The sequence below is a fragment of the Pteropus medius genome, unplaced genomic scaffold (assembly GCF_902729225.1).
Source record: "Pteropus medius unplaced genomic scaffold, Ma_sr-lr_union100, whole genome shotgun sequence".
Taxonomy (NCBI): Eukaryota; Metazoa; Chordata; class Mammalia; order Chiroptera; family Pteropodidae; genus Pteropus; species Pteropus medius.
This window is the reverse complement of record NW_024349842.1, coordinates 1-17,244: the sequence shown is the minus strand read 5'-3', so window position 1 is coordinate 17,244 and position 17,244 is coordinate 1. Positions and strand designations below refer to the sequence as shown.

Here is a 17,244-nt window from a genome sequence, read left to right as displayed (position 1 = left end):
TGTGAATCCCTGCCGCGGTCCAGCCACGACAGGATCCGGGGGCCCCGAAGGTGGGCAAGGCGTCGGCGCGGGAGACAGTCGACTACACAGCTCAGAGGCGGTGTGACACTGTTCCGTTTTATTGGGATTTGAGTACAACTTTTATACTTTTTATTTTGGCATTTGATTATACTTTGTTGTTAAGGTAGCAGGGAGTTAAATTTCTGTGGTTAGGCGAAGCAGAAAATCTTATAGAATATATTATTGTTAATGTTCATGATTAACTAGTACATTTTTCTCTCAATCATTAGAACAGAACTACCTGATGGAACAATCTAAACTTTTAATTCTTATATCTATCACGTAAGATACAGTTTGATTTAAGTAAAGGCGATAGATAGATGTATTCATAACAGCAAGCATTGGCTTGTGGGCAGACATTGTTCTTTTTTCTGCCTGAAGAAATCTTTTAAATGCTATTTGATTTATGCTATATCTAAAGTTCAAGCTGAACCTTTCTCATAGCTGTTCAAAAGTTTCGTTGGCGCAGTAATGAGGAAAATATTTATAAAAATCAGTTTTACAAAGCTGCTTTCATAAGCTAAGTTTCTGTTCCTTTGTTTTTAAGCACCAAGGAGATCCTGACCTAGCCAGCCTTTCTATGAAACTTAAACTACTATAAGGCACATGAATTCTATCTTTATTCAGTACATGTATACTGTCTTTATTATAAGCTTCTGTATAAGGCGAAGGAAGATCAGGTAATCTTTTCATACTATTAGCCCCCCTAGGTGGATACCAGAGTTTTCTATTTATCCACGAGGCCACAAAAGGAGGCCTTTCTATAGTAGGCACAGGCTTATGAGTAAATTTCTTATCCTTTACTAATTTTTCTACTAACTGCGTGGGAACAGGAGTATAAACTGGTTCTAGTAATTCAGCTTGTTATAATTTATTCATAATATCTTTAAGAGGCGCGTCAAAAGGAATTTCCCTTAATAATTGTTCAAATAAAGGGTTTACGCATTCTGGACACGTCAGGGTGACTAGAGCTGATTCCATACGCGGGGAATTTACTATGTTTTCCTCAGAGCCAATTTTGAGGAAATCCATTTGTATAGCGTTTACACTTACTAGAATTTGTGCTACCCAAATTCCCCCTATTAATAGGATCATTTCTAAGAAACCAATTATCCCTAAACACATGCCACGTCCTCGTTCTTGACGATGCATTCCTTGAAGCCTCTGTCCCCATCTCCAGACCTTGTCACGCAGTAGGGTAGAAGGAGGACGCGGCAAATCCCACTGATTCAGAGCAAACTCCTTCATAAAACGAGTCTCACATCAGCGCTGCCTCATATTTGGAGCTTCCTGGCCATGCACCCTTCTGATGAATGAGCCACAACTTTTGGTTCTGAAAGCCCCGTTGGGGAAGACGTTTTATTCAAAGGACTCATGGAACTCGGTGAAGTGCTTTATTAAGGATTACGGGTTCCTTACAGCAAAAGAATACAACTGGGAACCAGCAAAAGGAGGGAAACGCAGGGCTCGGCCTTAGAGGTTTCCACAGATAAAGCTCCCAGCGTCCTCTCCCCATGGGATCGAGACACGTCATCTACAGCCACATCAAAGTGTTTGCCAACCAAAAGCTTATCTGGGTCCTCAGTGCATATTGGGCTTTCATTACATTGTCTGGTGTGATCGACAAGGGTCATTTCATCAACTCAGTCTCGACATCCACTTTTATCCCTGGCAGACAAGATGGCTCAAAACCAACCTCTTAACCAAATGCTAGGTTTGCCGAGTGAGCAGCCCCATCCCGAGACTTATGTGAGCATGAGATCATAAGGGATCCTAGGTGTCTTGAATGCAAATGGTGGGAAGTTTCCCTGGGGTTGAGAGACTGAAGAAACGGGCTGACAACTCTAGCCTGACATCACGAGTTTATTAAGGAAACTTACAGAGGAGACGCGTCTAGATGGGCGGCAAACAATATCGATATCCTCCACAATGTGAGGCAGGATGGATAGGAGCACTGGGCCTAGACCGCCCCAGATTAGGGGACAGTGCTTTTCTTGCTTGCCCCAGGGAAGGCAGCAGCCTTGTCCGGGAGCCAGCACGCTGCGGGCATTGGGGAACGGTAGAATCCAAGTCTCTGAGGGCATTTAGGGGAAGCAATCTCCGCTCTGGTACAGATCTGGCTGGGTCAAGCTTGTGGTTCCAGCAGTAATCACATCCGGGAACAGTCTCTCCTCCACACTCCACCCCTCCTGACCGGCTCTTACAATCTCACGCGCCCTCCTCTTCCGCGAGGTGCCCTGAGTGGTCAGTGAGGGGCTTCATCAGCACGGAGGTAGTTTGCCACGTTGCCGATGTTCCATGGTGGAGACAGAGTTCACGGCCACAATAAAGCACATGCATGAAAACGAAAACACGTTAGAAAAAGAAATCGAAGTATAAAGAACAGTTTCCCAACATGCCCTCATGGAACGAAGCAGTGTGCTCCTAGGTTGCCTGGCCTGCGGTTGGATCGCTTAGAGCACAATAAACGTTAGCAGATTTATTTGGTTCTAAAACACTAAAATCAAATTAGATGATGGCACAGGTGCCCAGGCTGCAACTTGATGCTACAGGAACAGCACAAATCCCAGGTCAGAGAGAGATTTGTGGATGCTAACGTAGCTGCATGCTTGGGCATCTGTCCAGGCTTTGTGAACCTTACCTGTTCACCAGTGGACGTGGTACTTCTGGATTCCGGAGGTGAACAGGGGGATAATATGCCAGACCAGGATCCCTATTTTCTCGCTGTTTCTTTGGAGCACGTACCAGTCCACGGATAGTTGCTTCCAATGGCCAGAGGATGACAGAGTCCCACCAGAGACTGAGCAATTCCTCCCCACCTAGGAGCATGAAGTGACTGACTCATCCCTGTGGAATGCCCCATTGCAGATTCGAATGAATAGTCCCCCTTCTAGGGACAACAGGGTTCGGTGCCTTCATTATCATAGCACACGGCCCATGGGAAGCGTCGGGTTACCGCTGTGTCCATTGTTTTCTGCACTTTTAACATATTGGGTACCTGGGTCAGAGTTCTGCACCTGGCATACCAGGCAATAGGCCCCACAGGTTCATCATTGAAATGTATTAATGCCTGGAAAGCACCTTTGTCCACTTGACCAAGGAAGGCTTCCCAGTTAGTAATGTTATCTGTTCTTTAAGGACATTATTTCCATTCCACCAGCCCTCCGGCTTGTGAATTATTATGGAAGTAGAACATCCATTCGTTATCCTGTTTTTATGCTCACTCTTGTACATCACAGCCTTTAAAATGTGCCTCATGGTCAGTATCTATCAATGGGGTACATATACATAGGCATTAGATTTATTGTCCCTTTATGCTAGTGGCCTGATTTTCTCACCAACCTGGGAGGGCTTCGGTGCAATCAGATGCAGTGTTGACACACAGCAGCATGTTGGAAGTCCTAGCTCAAGGGAAGATGCCCGTGCAGTCAAGTGCCTATCCATTCCCAGTTGGGGACTTTGGTGCATAGATAGGCTCAAACTGGGGCCTTTGCCAACTCCCAAACAGGTGGCTTGGCTTAGGCTCCAGCACCTCTTCCTTAGCTATGTCTGATGTCACCGGGCATAGGGTGCCCATTTTTCTAATGTATAAAACCTGCAGTGTCCACTGACAGGTCCGTCGCTAAAGTATGTATATCTGCCCGGGCATCTGCTTCCCGATCACCTCGAGGTGTGGATGCCTTGTGAGCAGAGACGTAGAACACAATGAGATCCACCTCGGGCTCTAGGATGTGATCACAGATACCTTTTCACATCTCTTACTTTCATAAAAGTTTCGTCATGATCATCTCCACCTCCACCTCCCATTGTCCTCACCACAGAATCAATCCACTTAGAATAGCCTGTCAGTTTCCAGGGCTCATGTGTGATTACCAACCCTATCACTCTTAACTCAGCCCATGGATCCTGTGATTTGTTCCTCTTTTTTCCAAGATAATATCAGTGGGTGGTTCAAAAGAAGATAGAGAGGCTAACTCGGCTACAGCCATCGGGACATTAAGCCCCAGCAGAACTTCCCTTGTTCCTTCTTCGCATGTTGCAGGATTCGACAAGGGCCAGGAGAGCTTGGACGTTCTATAAATTCAACAGAGTCTGACAGCATCTCTAGAGAAACAGGACTATGTGACAAGCACTCGCCTCCTCTAAAAAGGCATGCCGTTTGCTTCGTGGAAGATTCTGAGCCACAGCAGAGGCTGCTCAGTAGATCATGTTCTTGACACACTCTCGATGGAAAGAAAAGTTTTTACTGTAACTGGCTGTCCTATTAGGGAGTATCTGATCTGTGTCCCCTTCCATCCTTGGGAGAAAAACCCAAGGGACCTCGCTCCTTTTGGTGTTTTTGCCATAATGCTTATGCCATGCCTTTCGAGGTTCCTGAACTTTCTAATGCAAATGGCTATCCTGCCTGTGAGACTCCAAGAGCTTTAATCTGTCGGACTAGCTTTTTGCCTTCTCAGGCAGCCAGTTGTTCGGGTCTCCACTTCCACATATGTTCCTCCTTAACTTGGTGATGAAGTGGGTGAAGGTATCACGGTCAATGGGATAGGAAGGCTTGCTAGTGTCCCAGAATCCCCAGAAGAGCCAGTGCCTCTTTTATATGTTTTATATGGCGTAGACTCATACTTTGGTAATGGCAGGCTTGTGGACAACATTTCTCTTACCTGACAACATGACCTCCAATGAATTTACTGCAGTGCCTGGACCTTGAATTTTCTGCAGACTCACCACCCTCGTTCTTTGTTATAGGAGGTCCAGCAAAGCCTGCAAGGTTTTCTGTAGCAGAAGCAAATCCTCACAGATTAACATTATCTCATCAACACCATGAACCTATTTCTCAGAGGTCAGGAAGTAAAACTGTGACAGGTCTCGAGCCACCATCCCGTGGCATATAGCAGGTTGCTCACCCGTCAGGAAGGGGGGCCTAGTGGACAACAAGCCAACAGTGGACAGGGCACAGGGAGGAAGGCGAAGAGAGAGATGGAAATCCTGATGGAGCTAGAAATCCAGAGAGTCAGCAGGGACTGAAAATAACATGAGGACCCTGGGGAGACAGAGGCTTGAGCTGAGGCTGTGATCATTTCAGAAGAGGAAGTGGGTAAAGCGTGGGGTGCAGAGCTGAAGAGGGTTTCGAACTCCTTAGTTGGAGGGTAGCCAATGAAGAACTAGCTTGAGGTGGTGACAAAATACCCAAATTTCAGTTTCCAGAGCTAGGGCAGGGTTTCAAGTTTTCAGTTCTTAACAAGCTGAGACGTGCGCACCTGCTCCCAAAGCTGCCTCTGGGTCTCGTGGTGGCAGCAGGTCCTGTTATGCTGTGGGAGAGTTAATGTCGACCTCCGAACATCAAGTCGTCCTTCTGCGGAGCTTTCCACTTATCAAGATACCAAGATTTATGAGTAAGTGAACCAGCCAAGGCCCCAGTTGGAGGCTGCAAAGGAGACTGGGCATGAGGAGCGGGCAGGGGAGGGCAGCGGGCAAGAAGACCTAGGCGTGTTTAGAGCTCAAAGAATCTACAAAACCAGAAACGGTAGGGCAAGGAAGTCGAGTACCAGCCAGAGTTTGGAGTATATAGAGCGCAGAAGAATCTAGAAAACCTGGGGGATGGGTGGGGGAAGGAGATCAAGAACTAGGAAGACCTGGAGTGTGGGGAGGCAGATCTAGAAAAGATGAGTGGAGGGAAGAGAAGCATGTGGATGGCTCAGATGAGCCTGGTGTGCGCAGAGCCCAGAAGAATCTAGCAAAGGGGGAGAGGGGAGAACAGAAGAAGGAAGGGGAAGGGGATGAAGAGAGGGCTCTACCCTGGAGGATTTGGAGTGACCGTCGAAGTTAATTTACAGGGTTTGGGTAAACTTGTCTGCACTTTTATTTCTTTGTGCAAAAAATTAATCATAATTATAAGGCCTTAATCCTATCCCGCATTGCTTAAACCTTAAACCTCATCATTTTTGACACAGCACAGAGGCTTGTTCAATTTCACAGGCTTCCCCATCCAAATTCTGTTCTCACAGGTTTGGGGGTTTCTTTAAGAGACAGAGCTTAACCTTCCTTCTCTGCCGACCACAATTTGTGCCTCCCCCAGCCATCCGCTCTGGGCCCTCTTCATTGCGCTGACTTCCTCATGTGGCTGTTTTCGGTCTGCCGCCATTTTAAGATTTCCTCCCAAGTTTTCTCTTCCCCTCACACCCGGAAGTGCCCTCTTCTCTGCCGCCATACTGTTATGGTGCCCACGCTTGCTCCTCTTACTGAGGCAGATTTTCAAAGCCTAATGAGGAGACAGTTCCAGAATTTTACCTTTGAAACCCCCACACGCCCTACACCCCATGGAGGCTCACACCGCTCATCCCTCCTACCCCCATGGAGATGTCTAGCCCGCTCGTCACAGGTCCATGTCCGATGGAGACCCCCTCCCCTAGTCAAAGACCCACCGGACACACACCCCCAAACGAGAAGGCAGTCACCGTACCACCAGCTCTGAGACCACATTCTTGTGAAGCCATCCCTCATTCTCTCACTTTCCAGTTCTTTGTCAGGCAGGCGGAGTTAGTACCATGATGAAAGCAATGTTCAGAATCAAGATTTCATGCCAGTAGTTGATGAAACCACAGCCGAGAAATCAGGCCAGGCAGTGAAGACAGGGATCTGTGGGCCCTCCGGTCGATGGTTGTTATAACGAACGAGATTTATACTTAAAGCCGCAATCTCCTCTGTTGAGTTTTCATGATGTGTCGTCTCGTAAAAAATAATATGTCAGGTTATCTTTTAAGAATTCACTAGGAACAAATAAAAAATAGAAACATCAGAAAAGTAAAAGAGACTTCTCAAAGATTTTGTAGGTACAATCTAGATCCATACACAAATTTTAAAGCAGGCTCATATTCTAAAAATTTCCATAATGTTATTTTTATAAAGATATTTAATAATGAGGCCGCAATCTCCTCCGTTCGCTTCCCTCGAGGTGTAAAATCATAAACATCATACGAGGGGTTGCCTTTTAAGAAGTCACAGGATTGTGCTGGGTAGCTACCTACCTGGAGCATAAGCAGAAATTAAACCAGAATCTGATGTTCTGGTTGGCGATGCATCATCCTTTGAAAGAAATGTGTGATCTTGTTCTTTAAACCGTTCACATGAGAGAGGTTGCATGCAGCTGACGCTATCTTGGGGAGTAGGAAAGTCAGCCCCTTTTCAATGAAATCTGGACACACTCCGTCCAAGAAAGGCAAGGCTGGCTGCATTCCGTAAGTCATTAATTTACCTCTCACAAATTTCCATATCACCCCCGAAAGCCTCTTGGCCACAAGATGCACTGCTTTCTCCTTGGCCATCTCTACGAGATATGAAAGAAGTGAATCCATTGAAACCACCGAAAGAATTTAGTATCAGGGTCCAGTGGTTTCAGGACAACAAATGGCTGCATGCTGGGAGCACCAGCGTATTAGACGGAAGTCTCAGATAGGCCTCTCCCCCAAAGAAGTCTGGCCAATGAGGGTGTGGAGCATAAACGCCTTGCCCACACATTGGTGCAAGGGCACCCCACCAATGTGTGGGCGCCACGTTGGCTAAGTACAAACAGGGCAGCCTGTGAGGCAAATCTCCCTCTTACAGGGCATGGTGAACATAGAGCGGTTTAGCAGAGGCATAATAGTTCTCATGTGTGAAGAGTGACCATTTTTAAGTTGTAGTAGTATTTCTAAAGAAGTCCCCAATGTTCAGGCGTTGTTCTCATGAGCCCATAGAAGCCGGGAGGGGTGCACCACAGCCGCAGCCCTCACGCCAACACCCTTCTAGCTCCATGTACCCTTTCACTTCACCTTTAAGGAACCGCATGGCAAGTTAATGAGAAGTACTCTCATGAATCTCACAGACTCTTGACTGGAACAAGTTTTGAAAAAGCCATAGTGTTCACTCTCTAGAGGACGAAAGAGCCTGGCTACCGACACCTGCCTCATGGCCTCCCCGTGTGCTCACTCCCCATTGGCCACTTGGGCATGCACCTCGGGGCAGACATTCTGTTCTCACCTCTTTGCTTTCATTGTCACTGTCACAATCTCAGTGTGCTTGCCTGGTAGAGAGTCAACAAACAGGACACTGGATGGGAGAAAGAGCTCCAATTGGGTGAGATGCCTTGTTTTTATGCCTGCTCTTGTTGGCTAGTGGGCATTGGGCTGAACCATCAAGAACCGGCCCCAGTAATGGATGTTTAAAGGCCGAGGGAGGCAGCAGGGAAAGGCACGGAGAGAGAGGGTTCTGTTCAGAGTCGCGATGGGAAATTGTAAATCCCGGGATTAAGAGGATCTACTGGTTCCACGGAAGACGGCGTTTCCGAGGCTTCTAAGCTTGCGGCTGAGGATACTGATTCGGGGAGTGGGGTGGGTTGTGGACCTACCATGTAAGGGGGCAGCAGCCGAAATTATTGTGATGAAGTGGAGGGTGCTGTCCTTCCAGACTGGGGTGGGTTTCAGAATGCAATATTGAAACAGAGGAAATGTTAAGGTTCTTGAAATCACACATTACTGCCCTGGCATAAAGGACAAGAAAGAACAGCAGAGGCACAGGCCAGCAGAAGGCATGGCACAGAGGCTCCGTGGGAGAGGTCGGGGAGCATCCGGAGTGGGGCTAAGAGTCTGGGGAGCGACGAGGGATCGGAGGGCTGAGGACACCATGAACATAAGAGACTTGAGGTGAGGGCCTTAGAATGAGTCAGGAAGGGAGTTTGTGAAGTAGTCTGACTATAAAAGAAAAGGGATTGCCGTCTGGCAGAAGGTGTGAGTGCAGGGCAGGGGACAAAATGCACAGGAAGCTCTTTGCAGAGTGTTTTTCACTGTCCACCTCTGACCAGGGTGACATGTGCAGCTTGTAAAGCGTGGTTTCAGGTCAGATGCTGTCAGCATCTCTTGAGAGTGCTTCAGGAAAGCAAAATGTCACCCTCTCTTCCCAAACTCTCCTCTATTCCAGCCAACAAGCCTGCCATGTCCCAGGGATCTGTAGGTGAATTTGTGAAGCGATTGGAGTTTGCACAGGTGGGTGTGCCACATGGGTTAGGGATTGAGGTGAAGAACACTTTGGGAGCATGTGGGGCCTTTCCTTCTTAACTAGTCAGAGTGAACATTCTGTGAGTCCATAGGTGAGAACTGTGTGACTTGAGTGGTCGGTGCTAGTGCTCTTTGTAACCTACTTCTGTGTGACCTGGGGCATACCACCCCCATTTATTATAACTGATGCTGTCTCCACCCAGCCTTGTGTTAGTGAGTGTGATAGAAACCAGGCAATAACGATGAGTCCTGGCTGCCTGCACGTGTTACCTCCTACATTCAGACACTCGGTCTCTCCCGAGGCCAAGAATCCTGTCGGCAGCTGTGGATCTATTGCTGTAGAAGGCATGGCTAAGCTTCAGATGCCCAGGAGCCTGCACGTAATTCTCCTATTGTGTTTCACCAGAGACTTGACAAAGCATTATTCTCCTAACATGATCAGACAAAGGTGCAAGTGCAGTAACTCGTCCTCTACTCTGGAGAAGATGTCCAGCGAGGCTCAGGCCACTGGAGCCTTTAAAGCTTCACAGTCGTAGCGGATCTCTGAGTGGTCACAGAGGTGATGGTCCTACAGCCCATGGAACTGTCACTCTTTGCTGAACTTGCTGATCCCTAGATCTGATCCTGTCAGTGGCATCATTTGTACCTGTATGTCACTGTCCTTACTGATGTCATTGTCATTGATCATCAAGGAGGACATGGGCCCCCTGTCCTCCTAAGTCATTCAGAATCCTTGTCATTTCTGGTCCCCCTGGTCTGATTATCATATCTGTCATCAATAAAACTGACCCATGTGATGTCTTGCTGCGTGTCTCGAATCCTTTGGATTACACAGGCAGACGGCAAGTGACCATGACTGTACACTGTAGTTAGTGTGTTTTCACATCAACTGCTGACAGTTATGAGTTAAGAGTCTGGTTGTGAGGGTTTCTGAGGTTTAACTGGACAAAGGATTATGACTGTATTGGAGCAGCTGACCTCAGCCTTCTGCTCCTCCGTTCCATATCTTTTTATTTTCTATTACTTTAGTTTCATGTGTGGACCACAGTTATTCAACATTTATATACTACATCACATATAATTGCTCTAGTTAAGTCACAACATTTGTCACAGGAACTACACTTTGGCTATAAGCTAGGCTATATACGTAGTAATGCACTTTTATTTGCCATTATTTATTTGAATTGTGGAGATACTAGACTAATGAATCAAGTGGAGATATTATGAGAACCATAGCTCCTTCCTTTTAATTCTGTCCCTAAGCTCTTCCATTTGCCCTGCGATGTCATAAATTTATTTGGTTTTTTTGGGGGGTTTTTTTGTTGTTTTTTTTTTTTGTTTTTGTTTTTGTTTTTGGTATGTGAGAGTTGTCAGGGGAGGCAATAGGTGGATTTAGAAGTTTCTACTAAAATATATTTTTTTCCCTGGTAATAGCTTTTTCTTACAGGTCAAGAAACCACTGTGAGGGTTCTCTTATCATACCTCTGGAGCAGGTGAAATGACCACCGGGCGGCTCCACAGACCCAGCGGACCCAGTATGAGAAAGACGTGAGCAAGGAATTCATGAATATCCTGACCTCTTTATGACAATATTCTAAACAAGGGCCGTGGCGGCACTTTATCTCCTTGAGTGTCATGCCAACCTGGGCTTGACATCCAATCGCTCTTGAAGTATCTGTGTATTCCTCTGTTCCAAGAGTTCAGTTATCTAAATAGGTCCCTTTGGAGACTGACTGGGAAATCATGATGGTGTATGCTTGTCTTGGTGTTGCAGGCACCCTCTTCATGGGGACTGAGCTGTTTCTGGTTGTAGGATTTCTCTGGTTTTAACAGGGCAAAGGATCATGACTTTTTTTTTTTGGTTTTGTATTTTGTGTGTTTTCTTGTTTTTGTTTTTGTTTCGGGTTTTTTTGTTTTGGAGTGGGTTTTATTTTGTTTTTGTTTTTTTCTGGGTTTGTTTGTTTGTTTTTTGGTGACCCCAACGTAACCTAGGATCATGACTTTTTATTGGGACAGCTGACCTCAGCTTTCCGTGCCTCCATTCTTGATCTCTTTATTTCTTTATGATATTAGTTTCACGTGAATGCCATAGTTATTCAACATTTATGTTCCTAAAGATGAGATCACCGTGATAATTCTAGTAACCATCTAACACCATACAACATTATTACAACATTATTGACAATACTCCCTATGCTATACATTACATCCCCATGACTTTTTTATTTTATAACTGGACATTTGAATCTCTCACTCTTCTTCACTTCCCCCCTCCCATTTTTGAATTTTCATTTATAATTGACATTCGATATTTTTTATATTCGTTTTGAGTGTACAGTACAGTAGTTAGACGTTTATAGAATTTATGAAACAATCTCCCTGACTAGTCTAGTACCCATGAGGGACCATACACAGTTATTACCATGTTATTGACTATGTTCCTTATGCTGTACTTTACATTTCTGTGACTATTTTGTAAACCCTTCACCCTTTTCACTCAGCCCCCAAACCTTCCCCCATTTGGGAAACTTCATTTGGCTCTCTGTATCTATGAGTCTGTTTCCGTTTTGTTTGTTCATTTATTTTGTTCTTTAGGTTCCTCATATAAGGAAGTCGTGTAGTATTTGTCTTTCTCTGTTTGACTTATTTCACTTAGCATAATACCTTTTCAGGTCCTTTCATGGTGTTGCTAATGGTAAGATTTTACTTTTTTTTTTATGGCCTAGTAATAGTCCTTTGTCTATAAGTACCACCTCTTCTTGATCCAGTCATCTATTGATGGGCACTTAGGTTGCTTCCATATCTTGGCTATTGTAAATAGTGCTGCAGTGAACATAGTGGGTCATGTATCTTTGTGAACTAGTGTTTTGGATTTCTTCAGAAAAATACCCAGAAGTAGAATTGCTGGGTCATAAAGTAATTCTATTTTTAATTTTTTGAGGACCCCTCCATATTGTTTTCCATAGCGACTACGCCAGTTTGCAATTCCACCAACAGTGCATGAGGGTTCCTTTTTCTTCAAATCCTTGCCAACACTTGTTGCTTCTTTCATTTATTGACGATAGCAATTCTGACAGGTATGAGATGGTATTTCATTGGGGTTATGATTTGTATTTCTCTGGTGATTATTGACATTGAGCATCATTCGATATGTCTATTGGCCATCCATATGTTCTATTTGGAGAAATGTCTATTCAGGTCCTTTGCCCTTTTGAAAGTTGAATTATTAGTTTGTCGTGTGTGTGTATGTTAAGTTACATTAGTTCTTATAAGTTCTGGATATTAAACCATTATCGGATGTATCATAGTGACTATCTTCTCCTATTTGTAGGTTGTTTTTCTGCTTTGTTGATAGTTTTCTTTGCTGTGCAAAAACTATTTAGTTTGATGTAGTCTCATTTGTTCATTTTTTCTTTTATTTCCCTTGACTGAGGAGATATATCAGAAAAAAAAATAGTACTAAGAACAACATCAGAGTTTACTGCCTATGTTTTCTTCTAGGAGTTTTATGGTTTGAGGTCTTAAATGTAAGGCTTAATCCATTTTAACTTTATTCTTGTATATGATGTAAGAAGGTGGTCTGGTTTCATATTTTCGCATGTATCTGTCCAGTTTTCCCAACATCATTTTTTTAGTAGACTGTCTGTACCCCATTGTATATTCCTGTCTGCTTTGTCATATAGCCATGGGTTTATTTCTGGTCTATTCTGATCCACTGATCTATGTGTTTATTTTTACGTCATTACCATGCTACTTTGATAACTAGAGCCTTGTAGTGTAGTTCAATATCAGGTGTTGTGATACTTCCAGCTTCGTTCTTTCTTAAGATTGCCATGGACATGGTTCCATAGTGTAGTGGTTAGTACATCTGCTTTATACACAGAAGACCCAGGGTTCGCACCCTAGTGGAGCCACAGTCTACTGTCTACAACCATGGCCGATGTCTGATCTTGGAAGCTAAGCAGGGTCGGGCCTGGGTAGTACTTGGATGAAAGACCACCTAGGAAGACCAAGTGCTGTAGGCATAAATAATAATAATAATAATAATAATAATAATAATAATAATAATAATAAAAAAATATTGCTTTTATGGTTCCATATGAATTTTAGGATTATTCGTTTTAGTTCTGTGAAAAACCCTTTGGTATTTGATAGAGATTGCATTGAATCTATAGATCGCTTTGGGTAGTATGGACACTTTAATGATGTTAGTTCTTCCTGTCCATGAGCACGGCGTATGTTTCCATTAATTTGTATCTATTTCCATTTCTTTCTTCAGTAACTTATCTTCTGAGTACAGGTCTTTCAACTCCTTGGTTAAATTTATTCCTAGGTATTTTACTTTTTTTGATACAATTGTAAGTGGGATTTTTTTTCTGAATTTCTCCTTCTGGTAATTCGTTCTTGGTATATAAAAATGCAACCGGTTTCTGAATATTTATTTTGTATCCTGCTACTTTTCTGAATTCATTTATCAGTTCTAACAGGTTTTGGTGGAATCTTTAGGGTTCATCTGCACATAATGACAGCTTTACTTCTTTCTTTCCAATCTGGATGCCTTTCTTTCTTTTTCTTGCCTGATTGCCGCGGCTAGGACTTCCCATACTAAGTTGAAGAAAAATGGTGAAAGTGGCCACGTTTCTGAACTTAAAGAAAATGCTTTTAGCTGTTCCCCATTGAGTATGTGGGTTTGTCACATATAGCCTTTATTATGTTGACATATGCTCCCTCCGTTCTCACTTTATTAAGAGTTTTTATCATAAATGGATGCCAGATTTTGTCAAATGCTTTTTGATCATATTATCAAATGATCATGTTTTTTATCCTTCATTTTGTTTATATGGTGTATCCTATTAGTTGATTTGAGGATAGTGAACCAACCTTGCATCCCAGGAAGAAATCTCACTTGATCATGTTACATGGTCTTTTTAATGTGTTACTGAATTTGGTTTGCTAATAATTTCTTAAGGATTTTTTTAGTCTATGTTCATCAGGGATACTGGCCTATGATCTCCTTTTTTTGTAATGTCTTTGTCTGGTTATGGAATCAAGGGAATGCTGGCCTCATAGAATGACCTTGGGAACCTTCCCTCCTCCTGAATTTTTTAGAGTAGATGTTCATTCTTCTTTGAATGTTTTGGTGATATTCACCAATAAATCCACTTCATCGAGAGATGGGAGGTTTTTTGGGGAGGTTTTTAAATTACTGATTCGATTTCATTGGTAGGAATTGGTCAGTTAAGATTTTCTGTTTCTACTTGACTCAGTCTTGAGAGATTGTATGTTTCTAGGAATGTATCCATTTCTTCTACATTGTCTAATTTGTTGGTGTATAATTACACATAGTATTATTACGATCCTTTGTATTTCTGTGGGGTCTGTAGTTATTTTTCCTCTTTCATTTCTTTTGCCTTTTTAAAAATTTTATTTATTTATTTATTTTTATGGTGACATTGGTTAACGAAATCCAGTAAGTTTCAGCTGTACACTTTAACGGTAAGGCATATATATATTTACACAGTGTGTTCACCTCCCACAGTTAGATTTCTTTCTTTCACCACATATTTGACTCCCTTTACTCCATCTACCTCCCCCTTCCTCTCCCACCCTCTGCCTTCTGGTAACCACTAGTTTATAGTCCACGTCCATGAGTCTCTTGTTTGTCTGTCCTGTTCATTGGTTGCTTATAGGTTTATATCCCACATAGAAGTGACATCATGTGATTTTCAACTTTTGGTGTCTGGCTTATTTCATTTACCATGATTAACTCAGGGTCTATACATGTTATTGCAAATGGCAGTATTTCATCTCTTCTTATGGCTGAGTAATATTCCATTGTATATATGTACCACAGCTTCTTTAGCCAGTCCTCTATTGTAGGACACTTTGGTTGCTTCCATGTTCTGGCCTCTGTGAATGATGCTGCTATGAACATCGGTGTGCAAATATCTTTTTGGATATGGGTTTTCAAGTCTTTGGGGTAAATATCCAGTAGAGGGATTGCTGGATCATATGGTAGATCAATTCTTAGTTTTTTGAGGAACCTCCGTACTGTTTTCTATAGTGTCTGTACCAGTCCCATCAGCAGTGTATGAGGGTTCTTTTTTCTCTTCATCCTCTCCAACATTTGTTATTGCTTGTCCTGTTGATTACAGCTGTTCTAACAGGTGTGAGATGATATCTCATTGTGGGGTTTTTTTGTTTTTGTTTTTCATTTATGCAAGGCAACTTTTTGTTGAACTCACAGATTGCAAGGGCCTTGTCAGCTTGTCAGCTTACAATCTCTTATTTTTTTTTTTTACTTTTTAAGCCTACAGCACCTAGTCTTGCTAGGTGGTCTCCCATCCAAGTACTAGCCAGGCCCAACCCTGCTTAGCTTCCAAGATCAGACAGGATCGGGCTTGTTCTGGGTAACATGGCCCTAGATCTCATTGTGGTTTTGATTTGCATTTCCCTAATAGCTAGCGATCTTGAGCATCTTTTCAAATATTTGTTGGCCATTTGTATGTCCTCTAGAGAGAAGTGTCTGTTCAGGTCCTCTGCCCATTTTTTGATTGGATAGTTTATTTTTTCTATTGTTATTGAGTCGTATGAGTTCATTGTATATTTTGGATATTAGGCCTTTCTCGGAGGTATTGCTTGAAAATATATTGTCCCGTTCGAATGGTTGTCTCTTGACCTTGTTGACAGTTTCCTTTGCTGAGCAGAAGCTTTTTAGTTTGATGTAGTCTCATTCATTTATTTTAGCTTTTACTTCCCTTGCCTTTGAGGTCAAATTCATAAAATTCTCTTTAAGTCCAAGGTCCTTGAGTTTAGTTCCTGTGTTTTCTTCTATGCATTTTATTGTTTCATGTCTTATATTCAGGTCCTTAATCTATTTTGAGTTAATTTTGGTGTGTGTTGACAGACAACAGTCTAGTTTCATTCTTTTACAGGTGGCTTTCCAGTTTTCCCAGCACCATTTATTGAAGAGGCTTTCCTTTCTCTACTGTATGTTTCTGGCTCTTTTGTAGAAAACTATTTGCCCACATAAATATGGGTTTACTTCTGGACTCTCGATTCTGTTCCATTGGTCCGTGTGTCCGTTTTGCTGCCAATACCATGCCGTTTTGATTACTGTTGCTTTGTAGCATAATTCGAAGTCGGGCAGAGTGATGCCTCCAGCCTCGTTCTTTTTTCTCAGGATGGCTTTGGAAATATCGGGGGCTTTTGTGCTTCCATACAAATCTGATGATTTTTTTTTGTTCTATTTCTTTAAAAAATGCCGATGGAATTTTGATGGGGATTGCATTAAATCTGTGTAATGCTTTAGGTAATATGGTCATTTTAACTATGTTGATTCTTCCAATCCATGAACACAAAATGTCTTCCCATAAGAAATCTTCTTCGATTTCTTTTAACAGGGTCTTACAGATTTCATTATATAGGTCCTTCTCATGTTTCATTAGATTTATTCCTAGGTATTTTATTCTTTTTCTTGCAATTGCAAAAGGAATGATTTTTTCCACTTCTTTTTCTGACACTTCGTTATTAGAGTATAGGAACGCTATGGATTTTGGAACGTTGATTTTGTATCCAGAGATTGTACTGTATTTGCTTATTATTTCTAGTAGTGTTCTTTTGGAGTCTTTAGGGTTTTCTAATAGAGAATCATGCTATGCGCAAATAGTGACAGTTTGACTTCTTTGTTTCCTATTTGGATGCCTTTTAAATCTTTCTCTTGCCTGATTGCACATGGTAGGACCTCCAATGTTATATTGAATAACAATGATGATAGTAGACAAATTTGCCTTGTTCCTGATCTTAGAGGGAAGGATTTTAGTTTTTCACAGTCAAGTATAATAATGGCTGAGGGTTTGTCATACATGGCCTTTGTTATGTTCGGGTACTTTCCTTCTATACTGATTTTGTTAAGTGTTTTGATCATAAATGGATGCTGTATCTTGTCGAAGGCTTTTTCTGCATCGATTGATATGATCATATGATTCTTATTTTTAATTTGTTTATATGGTGTATCACATTAATTGATTCGCAGATGTTGAACCTTCCCTGTGCCTTTGGGATGTAGCCCACTTAATTGTGGTGTATAATATGGTTTTAATATGTTGCTGTATTCGGTTCGCTAGTATCTTATTTAGGATTTTTGCATCTGTTT

The 17,244-nt window shown here is 42.7% G+C and overlaps 1 long non-coding RNA gene and 1 pseudogene across 3 annotated transcripts; one reads left to right on the top strand and one right to left on the bottom strand.

Annotated features, from left to right (window-relative positions):
* Nucleotides 1-5,063: 5,063 nt before the first annotated feature.
* Nucleotides 5,064-13,109, top strand: LOC120583065 (uncharacterized). 3 transcript variants are annotated; one of them, XR_005647709.1, is made up of 4 exons: nucleotides 5,064-5,453; nucleotides 9,013-9,648; nucleotides 10,537-10,637; nucleotides 12,056-13,109. It is a non-coding gene; the product is annotated as an uncharacterized LOC120583065 (long non-coding RNA). The 3 variants fall into 3 exon arrangements; XR_005647707.1 differs by lacking the exon at nucleotides 12,056-13,109 and having other exon boundaries at nucleotides 5,104-5,453; nucleotides 10,537-11,751; XR_005647708.1 differs by lacking the exon at nucleotides 12,056-13,109 and having other exon boundaries at nucleotides 5,104-5,453; nucleotides 10,524-11,751.
* Nucleotides 13,110-15,397: 2,288 nt separating this feature from the next.
* Nucleotides 15,398-15,516, bottom strand: LOC120583068 (uncharacterized; annotated as a pseudogene).
* Between the last annotated feature and the right edge of the window lie 1,728 nt (nucleotides 15,517-17,244).